This window comes from Podarcis filfolensis (assembly GCF_964270895.1).
Source record: "Podarcis filfolensis genome assembly, chromosome: Z".
Lineage (NCBI taxonomy): Eukaryota > Metazoa > Chordata > Lepidosauria > Squamata > Lacertidae > Podarcis > Podarcis filfolensis.
Genome location: NC_139617.1, coordinates 49,164,268 through 49,189,195, shown reverse-complemented (window position 1 = coordinate 49,189,195; position 24,928 = coordinate 49,164,268). Strand labels below are relative to the sequence as shown.

At 45.5% G+C, this 24,928-nt stretch overlaps 1 protein-coding gene across 9 annotated transcripts in view; it reads left to right on the top strand.

The window, feature by feature from the left end:
* Positions 1–24,928, top strand: part of DENND1A (DENN domain containing 1A) — a 263,639-nt gene that overhangs the window by 118,929 nt on the left and 119,782 nt on the right. The gene's annotated exons all lie outside the window — the stretch shown is intronic.

Sequence of the window (24,928 nt, the reverse complement as noted above, 5' to 3'; positions counted from 1 at the left end):
ACAGCTCCCCCAAACCTAAGGGCTCTGGCTGCACACATGTGCATCACCATAAGGGTCCTGGGCGCTGGGACTCCAACAGCAACCTTGAGCCATCAGCAGAAGCACAAGGGGAGAGTGAAGGCTCAGAGGCAGAGAAAGAGAGGGCTGGGCGGCCCATTGAGGAGGCAGGATTGAAGCTGGCCTGGCTGAAAGAGAGCCCAGCTCAAGCTCTTGTCCCCGCCCCCTTTAAAAAATATTTTATTTTACGTTTTTCCATTTTACAATATTCAACAATAAACGTCAATCCACACAAATCTAGTAATGTTTCCTGCAACTCCGCTTCCTCCCCTTCTGCGGTTTCTTATTTTTCCATCATATTCTTATTGCATATCCAAATTTATCCTTTTCACCAGTTTATTTTTTTAATTCCCTTAGATTTCTTACTGCTCGTGTTTAAATCAATTTTGCTAACGCTTTTAATTGTTTACAGTTTGTTTTCATATACAAATATTTGTTTTCCTTCCGCTACAAAAAGTTTATCACATTGATCTCTTAATCTTCGGGCAAGTTTCGCCATCTCTGTGTATTCCATCAGTTTTAGTTGCCAATCGTCTCTTTTTGGGGTCAGCTCCTCTTCCCTGTTTTGGGCATATATCATTCGGGCAGCTGTGGTAGCAGACATAAATAGTTTTTTCTGGTCTTTCGGCACCTCTTCTCCAAGCTCTTGTTTCAAGGGCGAAGGTCTTTCTGCTGGAAAACAAAGCCTGTCTCCTCCAGCTCCCTTCCTCAGCTGCTGTTTTCTGTATGTCTTGGGCAAGACGCTTGCCCAGTGGCGATGACAGCGAAAGGCAGCTTTTAGTGTAGGAAAGAAGCACCTCTATTCCCTGGCTTCCTTCAGGGGGAAGGTGGCAAAAGTGCTGTCTCTCTTTTGGCCACAAGACTTCCCAGAGTCGCTTTCCAGAGGCCCTTCCTTCCTTCCGCCATTCCTGCGAGGCTCCATCCATCCTGCCAGCCTCAGCTGGAGCCTTGCCCAACTGCTTGCAGGAGGTTGACCAGACTACCCACCAGCCCTTCCTTATGTAACGGGACTTGAATGTGCTACGAACTGGCATAGAAGCTAAGGAAGCACAAGGCGCACCGGGAAGATGCCATGGTAACCTAGCACATGCTCAGCTGAACCTCGGAAAGGACACCGTGCTAATCGCGCTGCTAGAGGCTCCACGGGCATGGAGGCCTCTTTCTCTTCCTCCTCTTCCTCCTCCTCCTCCCTCCAGCCCTTCAGTTCGGTGCCTGCTGTGTGTATACAGGGAGACCTTTATTGGAAACTTCCCATGCTAGGGTTTTGCATTTATGAAAGTTATCAACTGTAAGCTTGCTGCTGAGGTTAGCAATAGCCAGCTTCCTGTGGCTTCCAGCCAAGCCTTTTGACAATCAAGCTAAGTTACGTTGGCTTCGGTTTGGTCTTGGCTTGTTGCGTGGCTGCATCTTCCCCTCCCCTCCGGCTTTTTCTTTCCCGGTTTGGAGTTTTAAAGTGGTCACCAGCAGGCATTTGTCTTTTGCTTTCAGTCTTCACAGAGAGTGGAGGGTCTTGTTTGAGGCGGTCGTATTTTTTTGCCCTGGGAATAATCTGTGTGGTTACTCCTGCTTAAAAAAAAAAAAAAAGAAGTCTCCCACAGCCAAAAGGACAGGGAGTTGTTTACAGAAGAAGCCCATCGATTCTCCCTCTTTCTGCTGAAGCATTCAAGCAGCAAGACCTGCACAGTCTGTTTGGCACAGTAGCCACTCTCAGCTGGCCCCTTGCCCTCCCGCTGTTAGGCAGGGCAAAGGATGTGCCAGATCTCCAATTGTAACAGAGCAGGCCTGCCTGCAAATCTGCTTGTAGTTAGCCGGGGGGGGGGGGGGGGCTGTTCTTGGCAGCGCTCTGCAGCCGATTGATTTAGTTGCAACCCGTTTTCCTTAATATTTTCCATCTGGCCAGCAATGACCTCTAAAGGCAAGCACAAAACAGGGTTTGAATTATGAGGACTGTGATGGGAAAACCGCTTCCAAGTCTCACTCTAGAACCTGCAGGGATGGACAGCTGCCATCGAGCGCTGTGGGTGGGGAGGGTTTTCTGTTGTTCAAACATGACCGAAAGGACTCTCGCTTTCTCGGGAAATGTCTTGTTAGGGACTCAGGGCCATGAACTGGAAGCCTCGGAGCGTGAGCCCTGAGAGCTACTGTTGGGATGGGCTCTGAATTTCACCCCCCACTCCCTTTCAGGCACAGAAAGGAACAGGTGGGCAACAGTGGTGGGCCTCTGTGATTGGCAGGAGAATAGAGCCTTTGAACTGGATTGACTTGGTACTTAGGTTGCCTGATCCGGTCCTTTTGCTTGTTGTGCCTTGTACTCCAGCTCAGGCTCCTGACCTTGAGGGTTCTGATTTGGAGAGAGCGCTTGCTGGGCTTGGGTTTGAGTATTGCCACTCATAAGCCTGGCCTAGTGCAACTCTCAGCTGACCCATAGTGTGTGCACATGTTGCTCTTGGTCTTGGGCAGAACATAGAAGCGATGTCATGTCTGCTACCCGGGGCTAGCATTCAGCACACTGTGGGGCAAGAAGGGCAGAAGTCAGGGATATGGAAGTGGGGTGTGAAGGTGAAGTAGGGAAGGCTCAGGTGTGGTTCAGGTTAATGCAAACTCCAGATCACCTGGTCTGTTCTTTACTTGAAGCTACAGTTGAGGTGAGAATCCTGTATGGATAATCCAATTGAAAAGTCGGGGGGAGGCAAGGGGAAAGAGAAAATAATATCGCACATAGAAAATAAACATATCAGGCAGAAGGTAACACTAGAATCTTTCTCCCTGATATCTTAGTTTTCGTATGCAGGCTATATCTCTGTTATGCCATGTCTCCCATTTGTAGCCCTGAGGTGGAACATTCAAGGAAAGTCTTCCCTTGTGAGATCTACCAGTTGTGTAAGTGGTGAAAGAATTGCTTTACTGTATTGGGAAGAAGATGGAGTCTTTTGGTCAATGGAAGAGGTTCAGGTCTGGGCATGAGGCTGGGGAGAGGCCACACACTGTCACCTAACACTTTTAAACCACCCTCAGCCCAGCTTTCCCCTTTCTTCTGCCAGAACTTCCCTTCTTCTTGCCCTCTGCATAATTTCCCTCACCATTGTCTTTATTTCTCTAACGAAATCCTCAGTACGGCTGGGCAACCCAGAGCTCTGTAAATGTGAGCAAATCATAGAAAGGCCTGACAACAGACCATTGCAGAGGTTTCTGGGCCTCAGAAGGTAAGAAGAGCCTTCTGGATCAGGCCAAGGGACCACTTAGTCCGGCATCTTGTTCTTCCATTGGTTGAGCAGTTGCCTCTGGGTAACAGCACTCAACCACAAGAGCTGGCAGGGAGGCACATGGAAACATGGAGAGCCTCTTGTGGCATGCTGTGCTGGGGTGGCCTTGCCTGTTATTCACCTCTTGAACCTTCCAGTGGATCTGTCTCCTGGCCCAAAAATATACAGCAGAGGCAGAATAACATCTGGCTTGAAATCCAGCAGCCTTTCTCCTGGTGAATCTTCACAGGCATAACCTTGGTGTGAATTTTAGCGCATTTAGTCTCTAAATCTTAACATGTTTTTCCTGAATGTACTGTGTTTTATACTATCAAAGGAAGTTTTTTTAAAATATAAGCAAAAAGTGACTTAATAAGAATCTTGGGAGATATTCCTGCAGTGTTTCCCAAGTGCTAATATTTTATTTTTTCCTGCCTCAGGATGGAATTAGAAAACCAAAGTTTTAGGAGCTTCACAAACAAAAGCACTAGTGAGCTTTATTTACCAGAAACTCCTTCTCCTCCCATTCATTAATTAGGCCTTCCTAAGGCACCTTCTCTAGTTGCCAAGCAACCATAACAGTAGTCGTTAAAATCCTGCCACTTTTTATTAACCCTTTGGCCCCGGGTGGGTTGGGAGCTCCTCTTTTAGCACTAATGCAAAATGCATTAGCACATCACCTTGGGGAAACCCAAATCCCCCGCATCAAAGAGGGGGAAAAGAGGGATGCAGCTGAAGAGCCAGCCAGGAAGATTTCCTTTTTCTTTCAGGAGCTGGTCACTTCTTCGGTTCAGGCTTGCTTAACAGGTCCAGAAGGCAGCTGTCAAGGGTAAAGCCTCTCTTGACTGCTGACAGACACACACAACATCCAGGCGGGAGATTAGAAGGCAACTTCCTCCTTCCGAAAACAAGAGCTAGTGAGAGCCCCTTGGGAAACAGACTGATAATTAGAGAAGGGGGAAGGGAGAGGTGTGAGAGGAGGAGAACCACATGTGGAAGCAGGGGGGGCTCTCTGTGGGGATGGGCGTCTGCTGTGCTGGCACTCCTTAAGCATCTTGGAAAGGAGATCTTCCCTCCAGGCAGTTCTTGCAGGCGCCATGGGACTGAGATCCCGACTATCGCTCGCCTTGGACCAGGAATTGAAGTGACCTGGTCTGCCTCTAGGATAGTGTTGCTGCCAGTAGCTCACAGTGTGTTTGATAGCACAAGCACAGTTGGCTGAAAAGCACCCTGCTGTAGATCAGGGCATGGGGGAGCTGTGTCCCGTCAGATGTTGCCGGACTCCAGTCATCCCTGGCTGTTGGCCATTCTTGGCCGGGGTTGGTAGGAGCTGAAGTCCAACAACATCTGGAAGGTGTTGTAAGTTGGCTCACATGCTTTGGGTGGTCACATGGATAATCCTATGACTTATGTGTCATGTGTTCTTCTCAGCTCCATATGAATATGGTAGCCTCTAGCCATGATGACTGTGCTCTCCCTGGACAGCTGGAGGCAGCAGTGCTTCTGGATACCAATTGTTGGAAGCCACAGAAGGGGAGAGGATTGCTTTTGTGCTCAAATTCTGCTTGCATGTTTCTCACAGGTATCTGGTTGGCCACTGTGAGAACAGGATGCTGGGCCAGATGGGATAGATGCTGCTAATCCAGCAGGGCTCTTGTGTTTTTATGTTCTCTTGCTTCTTCTCTAAAGTTCTTATTTTATTTTATTAATAATTTAAACGAAAGAGCAAACAGAAATACTCAAAGTGGCACAGCAGGTTGAAAGCAGGATAAGCTTGGACATTATAATTGAACATTTTCCAGAACATTGCCAAAAAGATCCACTTCCCCATAAACTTGTAAGGCTGGTTTATATGTATTCTTTTGTAATAAGATAGATTAGTCATAATTGCTGTGGACCAAATTCAATCCATTCAGATATAGTAGGAGAGAGGCTTTCTCCCCAATTTTTGGCTTAGCAGCTAAACGTTTAGCTTATTTTTAGCTTAGTAGTTATAAGGTTGAACACAATTCCTTCTTCATTTTCTAGAATAACATATTTTAGGTAGCCAAGCAAAAATATTTTAGGTTCCAAGGGTATATTATATCTTAACATATCAGAAATATCAGCCTAATTGATTGAGTTGGTTGTTTCCATCTGTTTGTATAAGGATTTTCACCCCAGCCTTCTAGTGTTTACACACTACACAGGGCAGCTAACAATAGTTAAAAGCAAGCTATGAAATAAAACCATACTCTGTAAAAATATGAAAAGGTAGAAAGAGGTCCAGCAGATGAAGCTAAGACCATGAATAGGTTAAGAGCAGAATGCGGAGATCGGCTAGAATGAGGTATGTTGTAGCCAACATCAGTATTTTCCTTGAGCTCAGTACATAAGTGATGTAATGGTGCAAAATAGTGGAGTGAGGGGAGGAAAAATTGAAGCATGTTCAACCATCTGCACCTAAGAAATAATCTTCTTTTGTGTATGGCAGTGCTACCCTAAATGGAGACACGACTGGTGCTGTGGTTTAAACTACTGAGCATCTTGGGCAGGGGTCAGCAAACTTTTTCAGCAGGAGGCCGGTCCACTGTCCCTCAGACCTTGTGGGGAGCCGGACTATATTTTGAAGAAAAAAAGGGGGGGGGAGAGAACGAATTCCTATGCCCCACAAAAACCCAGAGATGCATTTTAAATAAAAGTACACATTCTGCTCATGTAAAAACTCGCTGATTCCCGGACTGTCCGCGAGCAGGATTGAGAAGACGATTGGGCTGGATCCGGCCTGGGGGCCTTAGTTTGCCTACCCATGCTCTTGGGCGGTTTGAATCCCCGCAACGGGGTGAGCTCCCATTGCTTTGTCCCAGCTCCTGCCAACCTAACAGTTCAAAAGCATGCTGGTGCAAGTAGATAAATAGGTACTGCTGTGGTGGGAAGGTAAACGGTGTTTCTGTGCGCTGTGGCTTCCATCACAGTGTTCTGTTGCGCCAGAAGCGGTTTAGTCCTGCCGGCCACGTGACCCGGAAAGCTGTCTGTGGAGAAATGCTGGCTCCCTCAACCTGAAAAGCAAGATGAGCACCACAACCTCATAGTCACCTTTGGCTGGACTTAACCATCCAAGGTTCCTTTACCTTTTGCCTTTACCTACCCTAAATAGTCAAAATAGTAATGAAGGAAATGATGTCCAGAGTGTGGATTGCTGCTTCTGTAAAGATCTCCCATCCCAGACATGTCATCACTCAGCCTGGTGCACATGTTCCCCCCTCATTTCATATCACTGTGCTGCCTCTTGATAAGAACCTCCTCCTCCTCCTCCTTCACATAACCCACCCAACTGAATAGTATGCAGCATTCTGAACTCTTGGTGTTTAGCATTGCTTTGAAATGAAAGCAGCTGAAAGCTCTTGGTACACTAATTGCATGATGACAGGAAAGAACAACAACCCAGCACCACTGCCTAGGTGGAATCTGCATGAATCAGGAAACACAACATAGTAAGTGCTAAAAGGACGTTTTCAAAATGAACAAGGCACCCAACTTCACTGGCAGCTGCTGGGGCTGCCATCCTAATGTAAGCTAGGCTTCTTGAAAATGAATGTCCCCAGAAGGATGCTTTCAGCTGCTGGAATCCAGTACAGGAGGAGTTATAAGAGCACATGCTTTGTGCACAAAAGGTCACAGGTTCAAACCCTGGTGTCTCAGGCAGGGCAGGGAAAGCCCCTGTCTGAACCCCAAATTGTGGCTTAGCAAAACTGTGCAGGTTCCCAGAGAAACGCTTGCCACTGCTGTACTCCTCCCCTGGGTTTTTTGCTGCTGCTTTGAGCTACTTGGTTGCACAAGCCCCAATTTGATCAACACGCTGAGCCAAACCTCAGCTTAGTGTGATCTGTGATGTGCAAACCAGGCTAGTATATTCTTATGCTCAAGCGTCCTACTTGTTGCATCCTGTGGGGTGGGAGAAGGTACTGGGAAGAACCTCACTCAGGCAGCAGGGGAGAGAATCATTTAATGAAGTCTTAACATTTTGAGACCTGTAAGGTTTAAAAGTGGTTGTTTCCTTAACGGTTTCAAAATTGCACAAGGATTAGCGGAGAGAAAGCAAAGTTGAAAAGAAAGTTATTTTGTTGATTCCATCTTTAATACAACTACGATTTTTAAATTTGGGTACTCCTGGTTGTTCTTAAAGACTGCTTTAGTTTGGAGTGCAGCTGTTGTTTCTGAAAAAGAAGCTTGTGAAATAGGTACAATGTGCACACTAGCACTGTCTTGAAATTCATGCTTTCCCCACAGGGCTGCTACTGAATGCAAGCATATTTCTGGGAGTTCTCCCACCCTCCAATCAGAGAGATCTTCAAAAACATTTCTAAAAGTTTTTAGAATACAGAATCACAAACTTTTCTTAACATTGTGATGCCATCAGCATGCCTATGCAGGGAGCGGGACCCACAAATTATGTTTGGCCTGTGTAGCCAAGCCAAAATGTGTGGTCACCAGGACTCTGCTTCTTCCCTTTGGTACAATCCTGCCTGCACATGTTCACTTGCAGGTAAGTCCCATTGTGTTCATTTGGGCTAGGAATATTTCTCTCAAAGTTCTGTTCCGTTTTGTGTTTTTAAAAAGTGCACAAAATTATCCTATAAATTTAGCACACATTTGCATATATTCTTTCTCTAAAATATGCATTTTGTATGGTTTTCCATGGCTTCCTCCTAAAATTCTGAGAAGTGAATACTGATCAATATCTGCATTCCAGCCCACATAGGAACCTATAACAGGTGAACCAGGTCAGTTTTCCTTGAAATGCAGACTGGATAGGTAAGTGCATAGGATTGCACTCTTGCCTGAACATAAGTGCCATTGAAAGCAGTTGAGCTGCTTTGCAATGCTGTTAGTTGTTGACCTTGCAATTGGCATCTGAGGGTCTGGGACAATCCCATGGTCTTTCCTCCAGCTGCAACATGGAGCTGCTTGTTGTGTAGCTGCTGGGTGCTGCAGGTGTGTTGAATGCCTCAAAACAACTAGCCCCAGTCCTTGTTAGCCTGGAGCTGGAATAGTGGGGCAGAAATCTTCTCTGTCCTTTTGCTGAACCTTCTGGACCTCTGTGCAACTGCAGGGGTGATTCTTGCCTCCCACTCCTCGGCTCCAAGCTAAAGTGGGAGGCCGGGGTTTGTGTGTGTCCGTTTGCTTTTTGGGCAAAAACCCTGCTGCTCTCCATCTTGTGATCTTTTCTGATGTAGCTGGAACAAGTTGGCTAGCTGGATTTCAAATGTAGTAATACATAATTAATTCCCATAACCAGTGTTTGCCTCTCTCTCTCCCCCCCCTCCTTAAAATTAATATAAGTTTCGACATGTGCCGCTTGTTGTTCCTACGAATGATGGCAGCAACATGGTGTCTCATTGTGAACACCTGTCCATCACAGTGGGACTGACAGCAACCAGGTTTCCTAAATGCTTGATGGACTGGCATAAAATATTCAGCAAGGAAGTAAAAGCTGCTTGCCAGTCATTCTGGGCATTGCTGCCTCGTTAGGCCTCCAAGGGTGCAAGGTATCATCACAGACCTCAAATGTGCATTTTCCTTAAAACAACCACTTCTGTTTCTGCTCAGTGCAGTTCAGAATCATGTCACTGCTTCTTATTTGTCCATCCCTATCTAATTCATACCACAGTCCTGCAATGGCTTAGGTGAAATTGGCGACAGGCCCACAAAGGGCACATGAGCTATGCTATGACTCCAAGCCCTGCTAATCCACAAGTAAGTCAGCAGCCGTTGTTCCCGCCAGTGACTCTGGTGCTGCTACTTGTACCCTGGGGCATTTGAGGGGTTCCAAACTCTGGGTGCAGTGCCCCACAGTGCAAACTGAGCAGCACCCAAGATAAGCTGAAGCTGTGTGCTAGTACATTAAAATAAAAGGTTAAAGTTTGGCTGAGGTATGGGCAGGAGAGGGATAGCCAATCATCTTCTGGGTTGGTCACCTTGCCTCGGTCTTTCACATAGATGATAGCCATGGTTTTTGGGTCAGCAAAAAGCAGTGCAGCCTGACCTTTCATGGAGTGCACAAGTATGTAACTAGCTGTGGCTGCTTGACCCCTGGCCTTTAATAAGTTCAGTCTTGGCTCTCCTTGGGTGCACATATGTGTTTAGTATCACTGGTTTCTTGCTAATTCTGGGGTTCTCATATTTTCCTCCTGAAAGTTTCATGGTAGTCAAATCCTCATTGTTCAGTCAAACAGAGGAAGCTGAAACTGCTACCCAAGCAAGCATTTTATAATCCTGCTCTTGGTGGCAGTTTCAAATACGTTATAGGCAGAAGATGTCCCAGTCAGCCTTGAGTCCAGTTGTGTCCAGTCCTCCTCCTCTTCTTCCAAATATACCTTGCCTTTGGATATCTTTGAACAGTGGAGGCAAAAGGGGTGCCTTGTATCTTTCATTGGATTGTTGAAGGAATAGAGCAATTTGTATATAGATTTTAGGGTGACCAGCCCCTGAATTGCTCCCCTTTCTCTTTGTTATTTATGTAGAATGATATATGATATGATATGATACGATGGCCGCAATTAAGAAAAAGCAGAAGATGTGGTGGGGGAGGGCAGCGTGGATAGGCCTGCAGTGAAGGGTGGAGAAATCCCCCGAGGTGGACAGACTGCTGAGGAATGGAGCCCTGGGACTCCCAGGAGCCTCTCTGCACATGCACTGAGCTCTGCCTGCTTCCTTACTGGGCCATAAAACCAGTTCAAAGGGTTCTTGCTGGCACACAGCAGAATGCAATCACTCTTTCCTTCCATAGTCAAGACAGCCCAGTGGCCCTTGATAAATCTCTCATCATCTTCTCTGTCGACCACATTGTGTGAATGTCGGCAATCCCCATCTTCTTGCCATGTGCTTCTGGCTCCCCCCTTGCCAGAGGGGCTGCCCTTCATTGCTTTTATTAGAGACGTCTTTGTACTCTTAATAGTCAGTGTTTGCTTGGTAAATGCAAACAGACTTTCATTTTGAGTCCTCTGTCTCTACCTTTATTAGGTGTCACGAGCCCCCCCCCCCGATCTTTATTCTTCATTCTCCTTAGAACAGCCTCCTTTTGCTTTCAGGCCAAGAAAATTAAAAGAGTTTTTACAGCTCTGCCCAGGGAGGAGGGTAGGGAGTCAGCACTACTGTGTTCTGGAGTTTATTGGGGCTCCCACCTATTTTCATGGACATTAACATAGCTTGGAGGAACTGTAAAACCACACTCTTTCTCCCCTGCACCCCACAACCCAAATGCTTTGCAGGCTAATGGGCAAACCTCTTTAGAGCTTATTCCCCCCCCAAAAAACCCCCTTTTGCTTCGATGTACACAGAAAGGGACGTCCTTCCCTGCCGAGTCACAGCATGGAGAGGAACAGGCTGAACTTCAAACGTCTCTTGCAATCATGAGGGATCTGTGGGGTTGTAGAGGTTGCTGTAGGCTTTCAAGAAACACCAGGCCACTGTGGAAGTCCCTTCTGAGATGGCCTTTGCCCACCGCCACTGCCGCCATTGAGGCCACTCTCCAGCAGGGCCTTCAAGAGCAGCTTCAGTGTTCAGGATGGCATCTCTCCCTGCTCCCTTCCGGTGTCCTTCCTTCATCTGAAAAGAACTTCACTAGAGAGTCAGATGACAGGTAGTGATCAGGACTGTTGGTGTGCCAAATTAGGACCTTGAGCTTTTCTTTGAAACAGAGAGGTGGGGAGAGGAACACCAACATTCACCTGTTCTTTAAACCCAGGAAAGAAAGGCTTTCGATAGATTCTGCATTATAAGCCTGGGTAATTGGTCTCTGTGAAGGAGGATTGAAGGAGAGTGGGTAAGGAGTGGGGAGAGGAACGGGAGGGGGCAGGGCATTCTGAATTAAGAGCTGTCCAGTACCTTATTCTGAGCTGTTTCATATGAGGTCAGGTCAGCAGTCCAACTAGACCAGTGCTGTCTTTACTGTGTGTGCTGCTGCTGGTTCAGCCAGACGTTTCCTAGACTAGCTCTCCAATATCATTTTAACAATAAGAATTATATGTCACCAGGCGGGGGGGGGGGGCAATCAGGATTTTAGAGATGCTTAGGTGGGGCATGGCCAAAAAAAGGTTAGGAGCCACTGATCTAGAGGTTCTCTTATGACACTGATTCTCAAAGGGTGTGGCAGGAGAGGATGGCAAGAATAACATTTAAACGCCTCAGTGTAGTATAGCATAGTGTCAGTATAGTAAAAGGTAAGGTAAATGACCCTTCAACGGTTAAGTCCAGTCATATAGATATACTGTAGATATACAACCAGAAACAGTATCCCTCCCTCTCTTCAAGAACCTTGTCTATTCTTCTACAGAGCTCAACCACACATTGTTGTGAACAGGGATTTGCAACTCTGACAAATGTGAAATATCAGAAAAGAGAAAGGCTTCTTTGTGCTGATGAAGAGAGGAGAGTTTGTCTAAAATTAGGCCTAATATAAGTGAGATTACTCAACAAAAGCAAGCTCACAGCTCTCACTGAGTTTGTATATATACCTAAGGTACAGATGTAAGAAGCTCGTCTATAATTATATTTTGGGAGCGATTCATGTACTTATGTAGCTACACTTTTATACTTTCTGGATGTCCCATCATCGTATTATAAAGTAGTTATATGCCAATATGTAGGCGAAGGTAAATACTTAATTTTATTTATGCTGTCTAATTTTAAATTGCTGTTATGGCCTAATCTGTATTGAAATTGTCCTTTGTTTTTTCCGGTGTTATGCTTTGCTGACTAGCTGTACGAGTTAATCTGATCTGTGACTGTTTAATAAAATTTGATTTGATAAAGTAGTTATGAATCATGCACTGCTAGGAGTTGCTTATTTTTGTTTTCCAATGTATTATCAATAAAAAGTTTGGTGTGGTGCGATCAAATTTTTATTTTGAAAGTGTGGCCCAGAGAAAAAGGCTCGAGAACCACTATCTCAGTGGTATAGAAAGCAGCCGTATGCCACCAAGTCAAACCGCTGGTCCATCTATCTCAGTAATGCTGACCCTGGAGTCGGTCAGCATGGTGTCCTTCAGATGCTGTTGAATTACTGTTCCCATAATTCCCAAGCTGGCTGGAGCTGATGGGAGTTGTAGTCCAACAAGACCTAGAAGGTGCAGTGCTGGTTACCCCTGAAATAGCTGTACTGAGCTAGGAAGGGCAATGGTCTGGCTTGGTGGAAAGATACTTTCTCTCTTTCAAGGAAAAAAAGTCAGGAGAGGGACCTGGAGGCAAACCTGCCTCCCATCACCTGCTCTTGTAGCTCACTGAATATTCCAAACATTGTGCCTCGTTGAAAAATTCCCTGCTCCCATTTCACTGCCTGGGAATGGGAAGGTCAGTTTTCACTGAGCCTGTGACAGCAACAGCAGCAGCAATCTAGTCTAGCACATAGGTCCAGGTGGATTAGGCATTAATGATACAATATAGTATATGGTATCATAAGAAAATGTGTTTGAAAAGCACCAGTGGGTTCACAGGTGAGGGGATGGTTCTCAAGGCCAGGTGAGGAAGCAGGTGAAGAAGTCTTTCCCCACAGCTGAGTTAACCTACAGCCATTTGTGTCTGTAAGAGCCGCTGGACCTGGTCAGAGAGTGATTTGTTCAAATGGTTCTGTTTTGCAAAGGAACTTCCATTCTGTTAATGTTGCCTTTGTGTGCTATAAACATTAGTCTTGGCTTGCTCACATTGTCACTGGAATGCATAATATGTATAGGGCATGTGTGCAAAGAAATGCAAGTGGAACACATAAAATAAGATACACAAGTACTTGTTCTGGGCCACGTTCTTTTAAAATCTGGGGTCATATCTTTGTCTTTGATGCAGCCTCTGGGGCTGCATGCCCTGACTACAGAAGTTTAAGGGAAATCTCTCGGGGCCCTGCAACTAAACAAACTCAGCTGCATGGAAAGATCAACTGGGCATTCCTCAAAAGGGCCTTGGTGAAGAGAATTGGCGGAGGCCATGAAAGCCAGGAGGTAAAGGCTTCGGGGGGCGTCTTTCTTCAAAGGACGACAGACGGGCTGTGCGTAGGGCCACCCCCCCTTTCCCTTTAACGAATCTGGTTCTGATTGTAGTGACTGAGGTTGAATTCCCTGCATCGTAGAAATTGAACAATAAGGGCTATGTCTCGAGAAATCTTGTTGGTTTGTTCTGTAGTAGGTGAACCGGAGTCTCATCAACATGGCACTGTTGTTGCTATGGTGATGTGTGTGTGTGTGTGTGTGTGTGTGTGTGACTTAAAGTTGCAAGTGCAAGAATAGACCAAGAGCCTATAAGGATTAGAGGGAGGCGTTAACAATGGGTTAAGTTGTGAGAGGTGTGTGCAACTCATTTGTGGTAGGCAGGAGGATTGGGAAGGAAAAGGGAGCATGCTTTCTGGAAGTGGCTGGCCAAGTAATTTCTAGCAAGTGCCAAGAAATACAATGGAGGTTATCTTTTCTGTCTCCCCTTCCCTCAAGTTCATATTTGTAAATGAGAATGTGGGAAGAGCTAAAGGTGCCACCTGAAACAGCATTTTTGGCCATTCTTCGCTGCCTCTAGAGTTGTAGGGTTAGGTTTGTTTTGTTGTTGTTTAGTTGTTTAGTTGTATCCAACTTCATGACCCCATGGACCAGAGCAAGCCAGGCACTCCTGTCTTCCACTGCCTATCTATCTATCTATCTATCTATCTATCTATCTATCTATCTATCATCTATCTATCTGCCTACTCTCTTCTAAATCTATTGGTTTTGTTGGGTTTTAGGAGTTCACAAAAAGGTTTGAATGTTTGCACACTTAAATGCTGCTTGGTACCGTTGTTTTCTCTTTCCTGTGACCACTTGGGTAGTCCAACGCAATCGGAGAGACTATGTGGGGGCCAGGAGGTTACCACCACCTTATCCAGCTACTCATATTGGATCAAATGATTTGTCCATCAAACCCAGTAATTGTCTACTCTGACTGCAAGTGGTTTTCCAGGGGCATAGCTTAAGCTAATGATGCCACTGAGACAATATGAGAGAAACAGAGCAAAATATGGCAGTGAAAACAAACCAGGAAATTTTAAAAAATGACAGATGAAGCAGGATAATTATTTGGTGGGTGGGTAAATAGGTGGAGAGGCATTTGACAACATGTCCACCAAACTGGGGACTCGTTTTGTCTCCCCTGTATTTCAGTATTCCTCGAGGGAAATGCCACATAATTTTATACTAGTCTGAAAAAGTGCAAAATTCACAGACAATAAATTGCATCAAAATACTAGCTTTGCCTCTTTTCATCTTTCTACCTGCCTCCCCCCCCCCCGCATGACGCACATCATTTTCTGTCCTGTGCATGGCGTCTGGTACATTGAGCGGTGTGGGCCGGGGCAAAATTTACCCATGGTGGTTTGTAATTCATACTGAGGAGTTTGTTAATGAATAAAAATGCAGCTTTACTCCTAGATTGCAGTGATTATTGTCAATTATTTTTATTGATTTTTCAAATCATTACAAATCAAACCAAATTGAATTAATTTAATACAATTTCCAAGATCATTGTCTCGGTGATTCTCCCAAGCCGCTATCCTGCTTTTGATTTAAACGAGCAGGTTTGGTTTTCTAAATCTTGCAAAATGGATTCTCCGAGATTGGACACAGGCTCACCAGGTGCTGAGTCCTGGGCCTGTGATTTCCCAGGTGATCAGGATGGTTTATCTTTTCCACCCCCAGCCCCCTTTGAGGCAACTGCTGCCTCCCACCCAGCAGATACTTCGCACCGCGCTCTTCGTTGCACCTGACCTTGGGAGCGCATGGTACTGGGAGATAGCCTCTGTGATTAAGAAGATCCCATGCCTACCTCTCTGCCATTCTAATGAGCTCTTTAAAAAGAAAAAAATCAAAGGGATGTTAATGGTGGAATCTTCACATTTCAAAGGGAAGGATATTTATTATACAAACCTCGACTCATTAGGAATGTCTCGATGTGAGAAGAAACAGCTGCTTCGGCTTTGGGGTGTGTGGGGGAGCAATGTTCTCTCTCTTTTTGTTTCCCACCTCCCTCCTTCAAAGATTGGCAGAAATCAGCTAATATTTAAATGTTGTTCTCATTGAACTGTATAACGGTGCTTCAGTGTTTTTTCCTCATCCTCTGTTGTGATGTGTTCATTAAAAAACCAGCACACTGAAATAGTTATGTTCCTTCTAAGGATGTGCTGTCATGCACCACTCGTCTTGTGATACATGTCGTTTGCCTACATGAAATATGAAAACCCCTGCTTCTGAATCCGGCCATTAGCCCACCCAATCCAATATTGGCTACTCTGACTTGCAGCAGCTGTCCAAGGCTTCCCGCAGCAGGTCTTCTGCTACTGAGCTTTACGTATTATGGGGCAGCAGCATAACAGCCACCCATTTTTCAACAATTGCTAAGAGGCGGTGTATTGTCAAGGCCTGGAGAAGGCAGAGACGCAAGAAGCCTGGAGTGTAGACCAGGCAAATAAGGCCAGGGTGAATGCTTACCCATTACAGGGGGTGGTATTCCATACACCTCTGTTTCCCCTTTGTATCCTGAGGGTTCAGAATGGTAGCTACGTCTTGGGAAGTTCCTGCCTCCTCTAGCCGCTCCTCCAGATCCCCCTGTTGTGCTCCCTTGGAATGCTGTGCAACCCATGTGTCTGGGCGTTCTTGTCTACTCTGTCTCCATGAGCAGACTTTTAGATGCCTGAGAAATGCATAAACACAACAAACTTCATGCATAATGTATGGCAAGATGTGTGTTTGTGGTGTTAGGGTGACCCCAAGTCCTTTAAAGCAATGGGGCTCCTTCAGCAGGAAGCCCTGCCAAACAGTGTCAGAAGCAAATGCCTTCAAGTTTCCCTCTCTGCTTCGATGCAGAAAGAAATTTGAATGTGAGCCGATTTCTCCCTTATCTTTGATGAGAAGGAAGGGGAAAAAGAGATACATTTTCCTCTCCCCCCTCCTCGAAACCCAAAGCAGCTGTCTCATTTCTCATTGAAGCTTCTCTCTTTTCCCCATGAACTCTAACTCAGATTAAACTCTGGGTATAATGGTCTGTTGCTGGATCAGACCAGAGGCCCATGCGGGCCAGCGCTGCGTCTCCAGCAGTGGTCCATCAGATACGTCAGGGAGCTGGTGGTTGTCTTCCCTTATTGCTTTTCCCCAGCGCCTGAGGATATGCCAAGAGGCACTTTGGGATTCAGTTTAGGTCTTGTGCCTGGTGACATTGAGTGTGTGGTGGATAGCACGTGACCACAGAAGTCAAAGGGGTAAAATCCCCCAAAAGATGACTTGTGCAAGCCGAGGTAATTCCAGGGTGTAAATGCAAGTGGGCAGCTTGTCCTCTGACCATGTGCCGTGCCAGCCCCACACTCTGTTTTAGCCAGGGAAAATGTGTCTGGTAGTGCTGGACTTAACCATTTGGAGATGGTGTATACTCCATTGAACCAAGGAGGGGGTGTCCCCTGGAGTTTTCTGACCCAGTGGCCTCCCGTCTCTGTGCGCTCTGTGCTCAGCAACTGATCTGTGGGGCTTGCAACGTTCCTTGTTTGCTTTGCAAGCACTTAAAGCTTTTTAATTTGTGGCTGGTGGGAGCCATTGCACTTTATTCCAATAAAAGTTAAGCTCAGACATTTGTAACAGATAAAGTGTTAGCTCCAGTATGTTTTCCTAATGACAGATTTTTTAGATTCTTATTACTTTGGCTATCTTTTTTAAATTATTATTATTAGTTTGTACTAAATCTTGGTGGATTAAGTCTGGTCCAATTAGTTAACGAAGAACAATGGATCACATACCTTCCGCCAGCAAAGCATATGGAATTATTTGCTGTTCTGAGCTTGAAAGAGTCATTCATGGAGGAACAGCTTAAAATGCTGCTGACACATTTATGATCCACGTGTTTTGGTTTGGTTTTTGCTTTCAGTTCACTCTTTGAAACGGAGTCCCATCCCCCCAGAGCCTCCCTGATAAAGTCCGCAAGGATAATTATAAAGGACATTTCTATTAACCCCCCAGGGCCATTGTATGTGGCTGGAATAATTCTAAAGGTAATTGTTAAGTTTACACCCTTTGCAGTAGCGAAATACACATTTCCCAACACTTAAAAAAATTGCTGGCTGGTTACTTACACCAGATGCTTCTGGCCTTGGCCAGCTTTGCTGCTCTGAGGCGCTGAATGGGTCTCCTCCGGCTGCATTTCCCCCTGCACTGATCTGCACCCATGAGCGTCTGCGCCTTCCTTTGTCCCTTGCGTATCTTTGTAAGATACAGGGTTTGTCATGAGAACTGCCTGCGTCTCTAGATACAGCAATACTATGGGTTTTTTGTTTCTTTTAGCCCTCTTTAGGTGGGCTTCTGTTAAGATGGTGCTGTCTTTTCTGCTTGTGGTGTGGTACCTAGGCTGCTTCCTTATTCCCAGCCAGGCTACTGGGCTGAGCAGCTCAGTGTTGTCCACACGGATCGGCAGCGGCCCTTTGGGGTTTCAGGCAGAGCTTGGGCTTTCCACATGCAAAGCAGGGGCTTTTCCACAGAGCGAAGGCCCTTCCCCAAGCTGATTAACCAATTCGTTGATCTGTGAACAAGATGATCTGTGAACGTGATTTTGTTTAGTGCAAAGCAGCGGTTTGTGTGGGATGCTGTGGGTGCCGGAACTTATTTTTCCTATTCTCCTCTAACCTGTAACATCTCCTCTTCACCTCAGTGAGCTAAGAGGTTTTCGGATCAGAGGGAAAGGTTTCACTGTGCTTGCTTCTCATGGTTGTGGTTTAGCCATCCTGATGTGCAGCTCTGCTGCCAGTGGGCTGCCTCCTTCTCACTCTTCCAAGTTGGCTAGAGATGAAACACTGTTTTGCTTCTGCGCTCTAAACTGTTCCAAGGGCTTCTTTACCTGGACCCCTTTTTAGACACTCCCTCCTGGTTGGTAGGCAGGGGGGAAATGTGGGGCCTTGATGAAATGGGGATCCTTCCTCCCCATGTGGTAAGCATGGCCAGCGCAGAGGGAAGCTGGGTGGGGGAAACAGGAAGCTCCCTTGGCCACAGTACAGCATTTTCATCTGGGGAGCAGCAGCAAGCAAGCAAGCTGACTGCGGGTGGCTTAGTTTCAGCTTCACCATATGAACGGCCATGCAATCCGGCCCACAATGCTTTGTTTTTCTGCGCAGCCTACTTAGAAGAAGAAGGTGGAACAACAGCGAGCCCTCTGGCAGCGGAGACTGGAAAAATTATCATGGTGGTGGAATTTTTATTGGTGAAACTGTACTTCACCAGATGCGCTGTCTGTTTCATGCATCTGACAGAGCCTCCTTCTGCCCACGGTAGCTCATGCCCCCAGTAGTTTGCTAGCTCATAAGGTGCCATAGGATTCTTAGCCTGTTGAAGGAAGAAAAACAAAGCAAGCACACACCAGTGCAGCCTAACAAACATGGCTACTCTCCTGGAAGTTGTAAAACTTGGTAGCGATACCTGCCTTGTTGAATGAAGGAGTCAGACTCACGCGACGGAGAGAAGGCAGGTCATAAAAAAATGCAGGGGCTTTTGGTGCCCACTCTTTTTAAAGACAAACAAGCACACTTCCTTCAGACAGGCCTGGCTCCAGCCACGTGCCTGGCTTTCTTGCTTGAGAGAGAAGCCCCAAAACGAGCTTACTGATGGACTGGGAGAAGTTGGCTGTGATTGTGTTGGTTTCTTGCGATTTCTGGACAATACTGTTGTATCTTAGCCAAAAAGAACTAACTGCACTGTGGGAGAAGCAAGAGCACCTCTTGGTAGGTAGGTTTCTTGGCCTCTAGTAGCGCTCTGATTTATGACCACTGGAGTCTTTGAACTTCAACTGTCTGGAACAATCTCTAGTGTATCACTTACTTTAGCATTTCTTGAACAGGATTGTTCTTCCAGCCCCCATTTTGTGACAGAGCTCTGGGCAATTTCAGCATAGAGTGCTTCCCTTCCTTTGTTTAACCTCTGACCTTCGAAAACAAGAGTTAATCAAAAGTTCTGAGGTAGCTAAGAGGAAGAGGAAGTGTTTGGTTACAAATTAAATATGAGCAAGCCATGCGCCATAAATCCCTGATCGTGCTACTAGTGGGGTTTTTTTTTGGGTTTTTTGTATTGCAGTTCCATGCGGTGCAGGGTGTTGTGGTTATAAATCCAGCCTCTGTGTTCTGAAAGGGGGAAATGCAAAGTAAGTCTGACAAGCTGCTTTTCCCAAGATAAATTTTCTCTCTCCCCCCGCCCCGCCCTCGCTAGTCCCCTGGTCAGCTGGACTTTAAAGTTTGTTAGGCAGTGTGTGAATGGGAGCAAGGAAAGGAAACCTGGCAGCCGGCGGTTGTGGTTTGACATGGTCAATTCTGTCAGGGTCACCAAGCCAAAACAGAGGCAGACCTGTAGCTCTGTCTCATGGCTTGGGGATCCACCAGCGAGGGACCCTGGTGTGCAGCTTGTGGTGAGGGGCATTATTCATGTTGAACTGAGGCATGCAACAAGCATTTTATCATATCCTCACTGTGTAGCGGTTCTTGAATGTTTTGCATGGAATTCCTCTGTAAGATCAGCTGCTCATCAATCCTGAAAGCATTTTAGCCTGAAGATTAAAAACAAAAACAAATAGCAAAAAACCCTAACCAAATTCCTCATTCAATTACAGATTGCCAGATGTTTTTGTGTGTTTTTTAAATAAATGTATTAACAGTAGTTGTTGGATGAGGCACTTTGGCTTCCATTGCAGCAGGGGGCAAGTGGGTGTCCCCTATGCATCTTACTTGCCCTGGCAGGCAAGGCTAGTTTGGCACACCTGAAAATGCTGCTGCGCTGAGATTACACTATGTGTAGACATTGCTGAAAGTGGAGAGAAAGTCTCTTCCTTCCCTAGTCAAGTATTCCAAGTGGTCAGGCTGGGGACGTTCCCTCTGCATTCTCTCTGTGTCATCTGTCAAGTTCGTTGATCTCTGTGCCCTAAACCCAGGGCTGTTCAACCCTTTGCACTGAAATGGTTCTATCCAACTCTTAAGCTCTCCAACTCTGCATCCAGAAGAGCTAGATTCTGTGACCTGCACAAACCTATGCAAATTGAGCAGCTTTCCACATGCGTGTGCTTGTACACACAGACACACACACACACTTGCTTCGCATGTCTTGCTTTACATTTTTACTTTTCTGCACAATTTTCTGCGTCTTGCCTTTCCTCATAAACAGCTATGTATCTCCCTCCTAGTATCACTTGGAATCTTCTTCTGTGCTTTCTGGCTTCTGAAAGTTCAGCAGGCATTGCCCATATTCTTTCAGACATATATCTGCAGCCACAGGGGCTTGAAACCTGTTTTAAAAGAGTGCAATCCAAGTTATGTGAAAGTTGGGATTCTGCAGCCACTAACACTGTCTACACTTTTGCTCTGCTTCTGTGGGGCAAATTGAGCTTTGCTTGGGTGGGCAGAAAGCGAGAAATGCTTTTAAATTGGTTCTGGAAGTTAGTCTGATCAAGAGAATCAAGCATAGGCTTGGATTCAAATGCTTCTAGATGAAATCCTCGCAGATTAAACGAAACTAAACCACAAGATAAAATTGAATGGTTTATGAGTGGCAGAGTGGGATACATTAGTGTTTTGTCTCTTGCAAAAATATTTCTGAAACAGCCTGTCACTTGTGCACACGATGGCATGGGATTGGTTATCCTCGCCACATTAATTGAGGGGAATCTATATTGTGCTATCATAATTTGAGTCAATTTGGAGGTTGGTTTTTTACCCTGAATTCTGACTGGGCACGAAGAAGCTGGCAGAAAGACACCCCCCCCCCCGGCGAGGCTTCCTGGTGCATTGAAATTGGCCCTTGTCTCCAGATAACTGCTCAAGGCAGAACGTCTGCTGCGTTCTCTCCCCCGATGAAAGGGCAAGACAGGCCCCTGGGAACTCTCTGGCGGTTGCAAGAGCCTATTTAGAGGAAAGGGAGCTGGTGGTACACAGTTGCTTAGCAAACTGAGCCCAGCTCCCCAAAGACGTACTCTGGTACGTTTGATACCTATACCTTAGAGAAAACCATAGGCTGCGCATCTAAACCTTTTATCAAATATTCTGGCTTTCGTCCTTCTGTGCTTGCCAGTATTTCTGTTGGCTGTTTTGTTAATAAACTGCCTGTTTGAAATTGCAACGTCCCCGTTTTTCTGAAAGTGGAATGTCCCTCGTCTTTGCAAGATCCTGTTCTATTCCCCAGGTAGCCTGGGTGCCTGAAAGGGCTCCGCTGCCCTGATGCAACTTTTCAGACTATAAAACACCAAGCACACGGATTCCCTGGGAAACCCAGCCAGATGGGCGGGGTATAAATAATATATTATTATTATTAATATTAGCTGCAACCAGAAATCATTTTTTAAAATACTTTATTTTAAATTTTTACAATATAACAACAATTTCCCATTCAAAATAACACCATATTCATTTGTTTGACTTCCCCCTCCCCCCGGTTTCCCAAAAAATCATTTCTTTTTCCTTGCATATAATTGCTTTTTCCATTTAATTTCCAAATATTTTTAAACCTAGTTAAAAAATTACTTCATAAATGTTACATCAATCCTGCTAATGTTTTAGCATGCTTACAGTGTTCCTTAAAATAGTCTATATATTTTTCCCTTTCTCGATTGAATTTCTTCTCGTCTTGATGCCTGATCTTCACAGTAAGTTTAGCCATTTCAGCATAGTCTTATCATTTTCGTTATCCATTCTTCTTTCATTGGGACCTCTCCTTCTTTCCATTTCTGGGCAAATAATATTCTAGCGGTTGTAGTAGCATACATAAACAATCTCCTTAATTTCCTTGGTAATTCATCACCTATTATTCCAAGAAAAAAGGCTTCTGGTTTTTTGATAAACATTATTATATATATATTTTTTTTAAAAAATCATTTTATATCATTTCCCAGTAGCCCTTTGCTTTTTTGCACATTCAGTGGATCCCGCTGCTTAGGGTTGCCAGTATTAAGTCCTGCTGGATTTGAGTTTGTTGGTTCCTCTGGTCACCTCTCTCTCTTTCATCATGGATGGTAGCACATATTATGGCTGTATGCTCTGTACTGTTTTAGTAGTACGTTTGCTACAGGTTTGTCATGGCCTTTGGCTAAAACAGTAAACTTACGAACTGAACTGAACAAAGGTATACATGGAATCTCCTTGAGGTTGGGGAGCAGGAATCATTAGCAGATCTCCACACTGTTGGTGATTCTGATGTCAGTGGATCTTGGCATCCCTTATCCAGGACTGGAGGTCACCACACTGGCTCTCAAGACATTCCCCCTTCCCTGCTTTCCATAGCGCCATAGGAGCAGAGGAGATGGTGACCCTGGCAGGAGGAGCAGAGTTGCTACTGAAGGGCCTAACTAGCTGAAGGGGAGACTATTCCAAAGGGCATAGAAACACTTGTCCTGATTGTGGACCTGATTGAGACCCAGGGAGGGGCGGAGCCTCCTCCTCCTCCTGTATAAAATCCCAAGGTCTAAGCTGCTCCATTGCTAAAGCAACATCTCCCTTAGAGCTCCAAGCTCCCTGGACCAGGGGAAGGGGCAGCATCTCAAAGTACTGAGTTCTGTCAACACTGTTTTATGCACACTGTTTCTTCACTTCTGTGCTTATAAGTGCCCATAATAAAAACTACATGCATGCGTACATACGTACATACATACATACATATATACATACATACATACATAATTTCATTTGTATGACGCCATTCCACAATTGAAACCAGGCTCAAAGCAACTTACAAAATGAAAAAAAAATTCATAACTACAGCATCCTGAAGCTGAGGCTCCAAGACTTTGGCTACCTCATGAGAAGAGAAGACTTCCTGGAAAAGACCCTGAAGTTGGGGAAGATGGAGGGCCCAAGGAGAAGGGGACGACAGAGGATGAGATGGTGGGACAGTGTTCTTGAAGCTGCGAACATGAGTTTGACCAAACTGCGGGAGGCAGCGGAAGACAGGAGGGCCTGGCGTGCTCTGGTCCAGGGGGTCACGAAGAGTCGGACACAACTAAATGACTAAACAACAACAGCATAGCAGAAATAGATATAAATAAAACATTAAAAGTACACAACTAGGCTGAACAATTTCCACACAAAGCACAACAAAATCTAAAACTGACAAGAAACCAACAGCAACAACCCTTCAGACCCAACAACAACACCCCAGCCGAAGAGTCTGTTCAGCAGCCTCAGCTTTTCTGGCTGGAGTCAGCCAGGCCCCTCCCTCCCTCCCAGGCCAGTTCCTTTCATTCTTGGCTGGAAATTCTCCCTCTTAACTCCTCCTTTTCATTGTTTTGTTTGTGCTGCAAGACACACAGCACTGTCCTCAGGGTGCTAAAGATTATACAGTCAAACCTCAGTTGTCGAACGTAATCCATTCCAGAAGCCCGTTTGGCATCCGAAATGTTTGACAGCCAAGGCGTGGCTTCTGATTGGCTGCAGGACCTTCCTACATTCCCACAGAAGCCATGTTGGGCAACCGGCTTCCAAAAAACATTCGGAAACCGGATCACTTCCGGGTTTTTGGCACTCGGGAGCCGAAACATTCCAAAATGGAAGTGTTTGGGAACTGAGATTTGACTGTACTTGCCTTCAAAGAGTTGCCAGCACCTGGGCAGCTTAGTTCTGGCTCTGTGGCATGGAGGAAAGTGGACTTCACACAAGTGCTGATGCTAAAAGTAGTTCTCAGCCCTGAATCTTCGTTCTGCTTGAAGGCTTTGCCTTGAATAGCGTAACTGCTCATTAAATTTGGCCATCCCATTTTAGAGAAGAGGTGTGTTCTCTCTCTCTCTCTCTCTCTCTCTCTCTCTCTCTCTCTCTGTGTGTGTGTGTGTGTGCAGGCAACAAGTAAGGAAAACAGAAATCTTTAAAAACCCAAGATTTGACTTGTAAAATTCAGCCCTGTAATCTTAATTGTTTGAAGGATTTTGCTGTTCATTATTAAAGCATTTATTAAATTTATATTCCCACCCTTCCATTTGGAGGAATTGTTTGTTGTTGCAATATTGTGTGTATAGTATGATTTGATCGGTTGTATGTTTCTTTAAATCCACCCCCCCCAAAAAAAGATTGAAAGGCAGTGTATAATTTTCAGCGAATAAGTGCAGACTTCGAAGCAACATCAATGGACAAGGACCCAAGCCTGTCTCTAGCATAATTCAGTTAAGTCTTCCCTGGGGCTGCTCAAAAAGATGAGAAGCAAAGCAGCTCTTGCACCAAGCACTCCAGTGTGCCTCCCTCTCTTTCCTGCTTGGGTGTGTTTACCAGATTTCTTCTTAATCTGTGAGCGAGGCTGCTGCTCCAAGGAGGCCCTCTCTCTTTCTCGAGCTCTTGTGGTGGCTCTTAACTCCATTGAGGTTTATGAGACTAAGAAATAGGAAGTGGAACTTTATCACCCCCTCTTAATCCCCCTGGAATGTTTACATTCTGATGCCAAACTCAGAATTTCTGTTCCAAAGTAGTAATTGTCTCTCAAGTTGCCAGTGAGCAACAGCTCCTGGAGTTGCTCAGAATGTATCAACAGATGTGATAATTCTGTCCTAGAATGTGAAAAGTTTAAGTTCTTTATCAGTGCAGGGTTGATAAGGTACTTAAGTTTTACGGTAGCCTTTGCAAGCTGCTGGCAGATGTTAGCATTAGTGTGCTATTC